The 8,987-nt window shown below is 35.4% G+C and overlaps 1 pseudogene; it reads left to right on the top strand.

Annotated features, from left to right (window-relative positions):
• Positions 1-244: 244 nt before the first annotated feature.
• LOC116536834 lies at positions 245-1,951 on the top strand (annotated as a pseudogene).
• Positions 1,952-8,987: the final 7,036 nt, after the last annotated feature.

The raw sequence follows: 8,987 nt of genomic DNA, 5'->3' as shown, positions 1-8,987 counted from the left end.
AATGTACTGATTTTAGCTTTTACAGCAATCTGATGTAAGAGATATTTGGAGGTGGGTAGGCACTTCAGAACCTCTCAGAACTCATAATGTAGGCATTCATTCATGATGAATGTATGTAAAGTGTCCTTGGGATTAAGTGTCAAGCTCGTTCACGGAAACTTGTAGAACTCACTTCTTAGGACAGTTGAGATGCTAATACAGGATTTCTTTTGAGTTGTAATCTAATGCATTCATTAATAAAAACACTAAATTGAAAGTCCTGGTTGAAACTTGGGTTCCATCATAGGGGACGTTCCATGCAAATGAGTGAGGAAATTCTGGGGCCTTATCTACGAGCAAAATTGGATGAAGAGACACTGGAGGGTGGAAACTCAGCCCCCAAAGAAAACAGTGATCAGGCAGATAGCTGAGGGGCAGAACTGGGGTGTGCAGGGTAGCACCCTGAGTGACCTCAATTGTAACAGTAGCAGCAGGAGCACAAACACAGTTCTGACCAAGGAGGTGGCTCAAGCTGTTGGTAAAATTGCCCAACAGCTCTTTCTACATAATATGTGAGTTGTCAAAACAAAGGACAGCCTTCCCATTACAGTCTCCTTCAAGCTCTTTTCCCTTGCTACTCAGAGCCGATTTGTATGAAAACATGCTTTGCATTTGTACCTGGAGGAACTGGAGACAGTGGGTTTGGCCTTTAGCAGTGGTCATCTACCTGGTGTCCATAGTGATTGTCATAGTGATTGTGGTTTCCTTATGTGTGTGGGGATTACAGAAACTGGAGATTCAAATGCACACCAAAGGCTTGGTTTATTACTAGGATTGTTTTGCTTTTGGCAATACCTTTGGCAATATCTGTATCACTGTGGGTGATATTACTACAGTTAGTACATTATATGTAATCTAAATTACAAAAACCAATAATAAGGATTCTTTGGATGGTACTCATACACAGTTTAGATAATTGGATACTCCAGCATTGCAATATATGTGCATACCTGCAGAGAATTCTATAAAGATTATGTCATTTACCATTTTATGAGATTCCTTACCAATTATCTAACTACCCATTATCTATATCCGGTACTAATTATTGAAGCTGAAGATCAGCAGAAACATTTTCTTCCTTTACGTTGCTATCCACAATAGACTATGGTAGAAGTATTGCTCTTTAGGCAAACTGGGTATATTGTAGTATAAAGTTGTCAGACCATTCACCACATCATTGTTTTAATCTGTGAGCTGCTTGCTATATATGATTGGCTTTTCATATGCTTGGACTTATTTGGTTATAATAAACAACATGTCACAATTGTTTGCCATGTATTGTCTCCTGCTATTTTATAAAAAACTAAAGGAAGAACTGAGCCCAAACCAACATGTTGGCAAATTTCTTTGTGTAAAGCTGTTTTTTTGTTTGTTTCTTTCTTTCTTTTTGGTGAGTAGTGGTTATTTCTTTGATGGTAAAAGTTGGCATTATTTGTGAAAAGCATGTATAGGAATGGCAAACAGTAGAAGCTGTGGCTCCAGAACTCCAAAACTTTATATCTGCATCGAGAGTTTGCTTGTTGCTATTGCTCATCACTACACTTTCTCATAAAGCATATCTCCAAGAAGCAGAGCACTGCTCATTCTTTGATTCCTTTCTTGCCATGTGGAATGTTTCAGATATTAGTATTTTTGAACAAGTAAGGCACATTGGAAGGACAATCAGGAGACATCATAGGAAAAATTTGTTTCCTGAGGATCACTATCAAAATGAACATACAAGCTTATTATCATCATCATGAAGCTGCAATTTCCACGGACTCATTCATGTCTCTTTAACCGATGGGTCACTGTAAGGATTTTGATACACTGAGACTCCCCAGACTATAGCTATTATGCCTGAAGTATCTGAGTAATTACTTAATAATACTATAGGAGAGAAAAAAATTCAGATAAATCTGTGGATTCCTGAACAGTGTGGAAATCAAAACGTGCAACTACTGTATTGTATCATTACCTGGTATTCCATGGCTCAGGATTTCGTGCTTAGGAAAAACCATAAATAATAGGAAATTTTAACACAAAAATAGCTGAAAGCCAGGTGCAACTAATGGATACACACACACACACACACACACACACACACACACACACACAAACACACACACACATATATATATATGTAGAGAGAGAGAGAGAGGGAGTAAATCCTGTGTGTGTATGTGTGTGTGTATTTACATGTTTTGTACATCAAAAGTAAGCTGTCTGAATTTCCTAGACCTAGACGTGATTTCTTAACATTGGAGTGTCACATAATCAAGTAATAGAAAAGGACACAATTAAATTGTCCTGATGTTAAATTGCTTTATCAAGAGGATGGGCATTAAAAAATCAGTACTTCCTATTACTGCTGCATGAATATAATGCTCTGGAATTAACATAAAGCATAATGCAGAAATATAAATTAGTGGAACTCAATCATAATCATGTGCCTTATAAGCTTACCTAATAATTATTTCTCTATTCCTCAACTCAATGTCTTTCAGTAAAGGAAAATTCAACCATAAAAACCATTAAATTATATTTCCATTTTGAAAACCACAGACCATTGACCTTGATATCCCTTTTGTCAGTATTGTTGAACATATAAGTAAAGATATGATCACTAAACACAATAGCTAATATTATTGAGCCTTGATTCTTGACATATATTACCTCATTTAATCTTCACAAACACCATATAGAGTAGGTTTGATTATTTTCTAGATTAAAATGATAAATGAATAGAGGTTCTGAAAGGTTAGATAATTTTCTCAATATCACACAACTGGTAGACAGTGGAATGTGGATTGAACTTAAATCCATATGACTTCACAGTTTTTATGTATAGCTCTTACACTACAGTTTACATCCTTGTAATTAGTATGAATTCATTAAGTACCTATGCCTCAAAAACACATATCATATGGTTTTAAGTAAAATTTCAATGCTGCAAAAGAAATAGCACTCGAAGATAAATCCTCTCAGCAAGCCAGTTTGCTTCTATAGAAGGGTGCAGTGCACAGATGGAGCAATGGCAGCCATACGCTTGGACAAGGGGGAAGGGGGACTTATCCCTGATGGGGGTTGTCTCTACTGCTGTGTTGTTCCCCTATTGGCTAGGGTTAAGACTGCACAAGCTAGACTAATCCCAACTGGCTATTTTAAAGGGAGAAGAGTTCAAGCTGGAGTGGCAGGGTAGGTGTTTTGGTGGAAAGGACAGTTATAGGCATGTCAGAGCAGGTAGCTAGAGGTGAAATAAGGTGACCGGAGGAGGTGACTGGAGCAGGTGACAGGGAGGAGTCAGAATGAAGCGGGGGCGGCGGGGAGCCAGGGGAACAGATGTGAGCTACTGATTAGAACCCATGGAGAAGGTTGTTTACTGGAATTACAAAGAAGTTAAACTTTAAAATAGAGTATTAAAGAGTAAGAGAGCTGAACATACTGACATACTGATTCTTTGAAGATAAACTTGGGGTTCACTATAACAATATAAACAAGCTTATTTACTTATCAAGACATGTAACTATGTAAAAAATATAAACACATTTATATCTGGACTTCAGCAACACATTTGACTTTTTTTGTGATAGTCCTATAAACAACAATAAGAAAATGTTTATTTCCAAAACAATGAAAGAGGTAAATTTGTAATTATTCAAATATTTCACCTAGAATATTTGAAGTAGGGTGTCCTTGATTCTTTCCTCATGAACATTTTTATCAGAGATTTTTATGGAATGTATAAACTAGATATCATAAGCCAATGTCACACAGACTGAATGGAACCTTCATATACTGTTTCTTTAGCTTCCTCAATATTTTCAAATACTTTGAAATCAGTTCCCAAAGGCAAAACATATCATTATTTTGAACCCATTTTCCATGGCTGAGGAATTGATTACCTTAAGGCACTACTCACTCTCCACCATAAACGATGAAAATATATTTTACTCAACTTTCAGTGAAGGTACAGAATTCAAAACCACAATGAGATACCATCTAAGGCCAGCCAGAATGGTGATTGTTAAGGTATTTTAAAGATGAGATTAACATTTAAATCAAAAGATTTTGAGTAAAGCAGATTGCCTTCAATAATGTAAATAGACTTCATCAAATCAGTTAAAAGCTTTAACAGAAAAAGACTGAACTCCTTGAAAGAAGATGAAATCTTGCAGCAGACTATCTTCAGACTCAAACTACAGAATCAATTCTTTCCTGTGTTTTCAGCCTACTGCCATAGCCCGCAGATTTGGACTTGCCAGACTTCATAATTGTACGAACCAATTTCTTAAAAATCCCTCTCTTTCTCTCTTTATCCCTCTGTGTGCCTCCAGGTACACAAATGTACGTTTTAATGGTCCCGTTTCTTTGGAGAACCTTATAAAATCAGCTTGTTAATTTGTTCAATAAATGACATTGGTTAGCTAGTTTTCTCAGCACCATTTATTGAATAGTGAGTTCTTTCCCCATTGCTGACTTTTGTTGACTTTGTCAAAGATCTATTGACTGTAGATGTGCAGCTTTATTTGGGGGCTTTCTATTCTGTTCCACTGGTCTATGTGCCTATTTTGTGGCATAAGTGTTGGTTTAGTTACTGTAACCTTGTTGTATAGTTTGAAGTCAGGTGATGTGATTTCTCCAGCTTCATTCTTTTTGCTTACAATTGCTTAGGCTATTTGGATTCCTTTTTGGTTCCATGTGAGTTTTAAAATAGTTTTTTCTAATTCTGTGAAAAATAGTATTGCAAAAGAATGAAACTGGACGTTTACCTTTTACCATATATAAAATTAACTCAAGATGAATTAAAGACTTAAATATAAGACATCAGAATATAAAAACTCTAGAACAAAACAGAGAACATGCTCTTCCAGATACTGGCATAGACAAAGAATTTATGACTAACACCTCAAAAGCAATTGCAACCAAAACAAACATTGACAACTGGGACCTAACTAGACTAAAGAGCAGCTGCACAGCAAAAGAAACTATCAACAGAGTAAACAGACAACCTACAGGATGGGAGAAAATATTCACAAACTATGCATCCAATAAAGGACTAATCTCCACAATTTATAAGGAACTTATATCATAAAGAAAAAACAAATAGTCCCATTAAAAAGTGGACAATGGACACAAATATTTTTCAAAATAAGACATATAAGCAACCAATAAACATATGAAAAAATACTTAACATGGCTAACCATCAGAGAAATTCAAATCAAAACCAAAATCAGACACCATCTCATATCAGTCAGAATGGCTATCATTAAAAAGTCAAAAAAATAACAGATGTTGGTGAGGTCATAAAGGGAATGCTTATACACTGTTGGTGGGAATGTAAATTAGTTCATCCCCTATGGAAAGCTGTTTGGAGATTTCTCAAAGAACTGAAAATAGAAATACCATTGAACTCAGCAATACAATGGCTGAGCATATACCCAAAGGAAAAGAAATTGTTCTACGAAAAAGAAACAGGCACTTGTATGTTTACCACAGCACTATTCATAATAAAGAAGGCATAAAATCAACCTAGGTGCCCATCAGTGATAAACTGGATAACAAAAATGTGGTACATATACACCATGGAATAATACACAGCCGTAAAAAAAGAACAAAATCACGTCCTTTGCAGCAACATGAATGCAGCTGGAGGCCATTATTCTAAGCAAATTAATACAAAACCAGAAAAACAAATGTTGCACATTTTCACTTATAACTGGGAGATAAACTCCTGGTGCACATAGACATAAGGATGGGAACAATAGACTCTGGGGATTCCAAAAGGAGGAAGGAGAGCAAGTGCTGAAAAACTTCTAATAGGCACTATGTTCACTATCTGGGTGACTAAATGAAGAGTAGCCCAAACCACACCATCACACAATATACCCTTGTAACAAACCTGGACATGTAACCTCTGATTCTAAAATTAAAATTAAAAAAATTTAAATGACAATAATTTCCCATTAAAAATACCATTAGTACTTTTATTAATATTTCTTTAATTCCTTTTAATACATATTTAAGGTTCATAGCATAATGTTTTGATATACAAGGGCATAGTGAAATGATTAGTATAATCAAAATAACATGCCCATTGCCTTCCATAGTTACTTTTTTGTGGTAAGACCACCGAAAATCTAATCTCTTATCAAACTTTCAATATAGGATTCAATATTATTAACCTCATCCTGTACATTATATTTTAATTTCATTCAACTGTGATCAGAAATGATGCTTCAAAAAATCTTTTAAAATTTATTAAAGTTTGTTCTGTGCTATAACACACAGTCTTCTTTGGAGAATGTTCCATGCGTTTTGGAGAAGACTGCTTTTTGCTGTTTTGGGGTAGATTGTTCTAAATATTTCTGCTAGGTTAGGTCTAGGAGGTTTATACTGTGGTTCAAGTCCTCTATTCCCTTATAATCTTTCATCTCATTGTGTACCCATTATTGAAAATGCAATATTGGTCTGTGAGTAATATTTTAGAACTATTTATATCTCTATTCTATTCTGCCAATGTTTGCTTCATATAGTTTTGGAAATCTATTGTTAGGTGTTTATATGTTTACAATTGAAATATCTTTTTTATGGATTTAACTTTTACTAATATAGAATCTCCTTTTTGCTTGTAATTTTTTTACTTAAAATTTCTTTTATTTACTATTGGCATGAATATCTGTTTCCATCTGTTTTTACTCTCTACTTTTTTCTTCCTTTGAGATGGAGTCTCATTCTGTCACCCAGGCTGGAGTGCGGTGGCTCAATCTTGGCTCATTCTAACCTCCGTCTTCCAGGTTCAAGTGATTCTCCTGCCTCAGCCTCCCAAGTAGCTGGGACTACAGGCATGCATCACCATGCCTGGCTAATTTTTGTGGTTTCACCATGCTGGCCAGGCTGGTCTGGAATTTCTGACCTCATGATGCACCTGCTCATACTCCGAAAGTGCTGGGATTAAAGGTGTGAGCCACCATGTTGAGCCATTTCCTTTATTACTAATGAGACAAAGTGTTCTTGTAAACAGAATACAAACTAATCATGTTTTTAAAATTACTTTTGCTAATTTATTTTATTTGGACAATATAATCTATTTTATATAACTACTTTCAGATAAAGAACTACTTACTTCTGCTACTTTGCTATTTGTTTTTCTGAAAATTTTATATGTTCGTGTTCCTCAATACTTCCATTACTGCTTTTTTAAGTAATTGGTTGATATTTTGTATTGTAACACTTTGAGTCTCTTTTTTTCCCTTTTCTGTATACTTTTTTTTACTTTCTTAATGATTAGCTTATTAATTACAATTAACATATTAAACTTATAACTACCTAGTTTCAATAACACCAATTTTGTATACAAATACTCTGCTCCTATGCAGATATAATTCTGCTTCTTTATATTATCACAGACAAATTATGTCTTTATACATTATGTACCTATTAACAGAAAAGTTAGTTGAAATTTTGGGTATGTAGATTAATATATTTTATCATACTTTATACATTATGTAGCTATTAACATTTATACATTATGTATCTATTATTATTTAAATGAAATAGATTATACTGTCCAATTTTTTAAAAAATTGGCAAAATTAATACAAATCATGATTAATTTGTATTCTATTTACAAGAACACCTTGTCTCATTGTTAATAAAGAAAAAGGCCAGGCGCGGTGCCTAATGCCTGTAATCCCAGCACTTTGAAAGGCCAGCATGAGTGGATCATAGATTTATGTTATTGTTTCATGCATCTGACTATTAACATAGATTTATGTTATTGTTTCCATGCATTTAACTTTTAAGTAATATAAGGAAAAAGAGGATTTACAAACTAAAAGTGCAATCTTACGAGCTGTTATATTGTCTTACATATTTACCTTTACTCTTTTTAAAAAATTTTATGACAAAAACAAGCAATAGGGAAAAGATTCCCTATTTAATAAATGATGTTGGGAAAGCTGGCTAGCAATATGCAGAAAGGTGAAACTGGATCCCTTCCTTGCACCTTATACAAAAATTAACACCAGGTGGATTAAAGATTTAAACATAAGACCTAACACTATAAAAACCCTAGAAGAGGCCGGGCGCGGTGGCTCAAGCCTGTAATCCCAGCACTTTGGGAGGCCGAGGCGGGTGGATCACGAGGTCAAGAGATCGAGACCATCCTGGTCAACATGGTGAAACCCCGTCTCTACTAAAAATACAAAAAATTAGCTGGGCATGGTGGCGCGTGCCTGTAATCCCAGCTACTCAGGAGGCTGAGGCAGGAGAATTGCCTGAACCCAGGAGGCGGAGGTTGCGGTGAGCCGAGATCGCGCCATTGCACTCCAGCCTGGGTAACAAGAGCGAAACTCCGTCTCAAAAAAAAAAAAAAAAAATCATCCCCTAGAAGAAAACCTAGGCAATACCATTCAGGACGTAGGCATAGGCAAGGACTTCATGACTAAAACACCAAAAGCAATGGCAACAAAAGCCAAAATTGACAAATGGGATCTAATTAAACTTCAGAGCTTCTGCACAGCAAAAGAAACTATCATTAGAGTGAACTGGCAACCAACAGATTGGGAAATAATTTTTGCAATCTATCCACCTGACAAGGGCTAATAACCAGAATCTACAAAGAACTTAAACAGATTACAAGAAAAAAACAACCCCATCAAAAAGTGGGGAAGGATATGAGCAGACACTGCAAAAGAAGACATTTATGCAGCCAAACAAACATGAAAAAAAGCTCATCATCACTGATCATTAGAGAAATACAAATCAAAATTACATTGAGATATCATTTCACTCCAGTTAGAATGGTGATCATTCAAAAAATCAGGAGACAACAGATGCTGGAGAGGATGTGGAGAAATAGGAACACTTTTACACTGTTGGCGGGAGTGTAAATTGGTTCAACCTTTGCGGAATACAGTGTGGCAATTCCTCAAGGATCTAGAAATAGAAATTCCATTTGACCCAG

Source organism: Sapajus apella, unplaced genomic scaffold (assembly GCF_009761245.1).
Source record: "Sapajus apella isolate SASKATOON/1434 unplaced genomic scaffold, GSC_monkey_1.0 scaffold104, whole genome shotgun sequence".
Classification (NCBI taxonomy): domain Eukaryota; kingdom Metazoa; phylum Chordata; class Mammalia; order Primates; family Cebidae; genus Sapajus; species Sapajus apella.
This window is presented reverse-complemented; position numbering and strand designations above follow the sequence as displayed.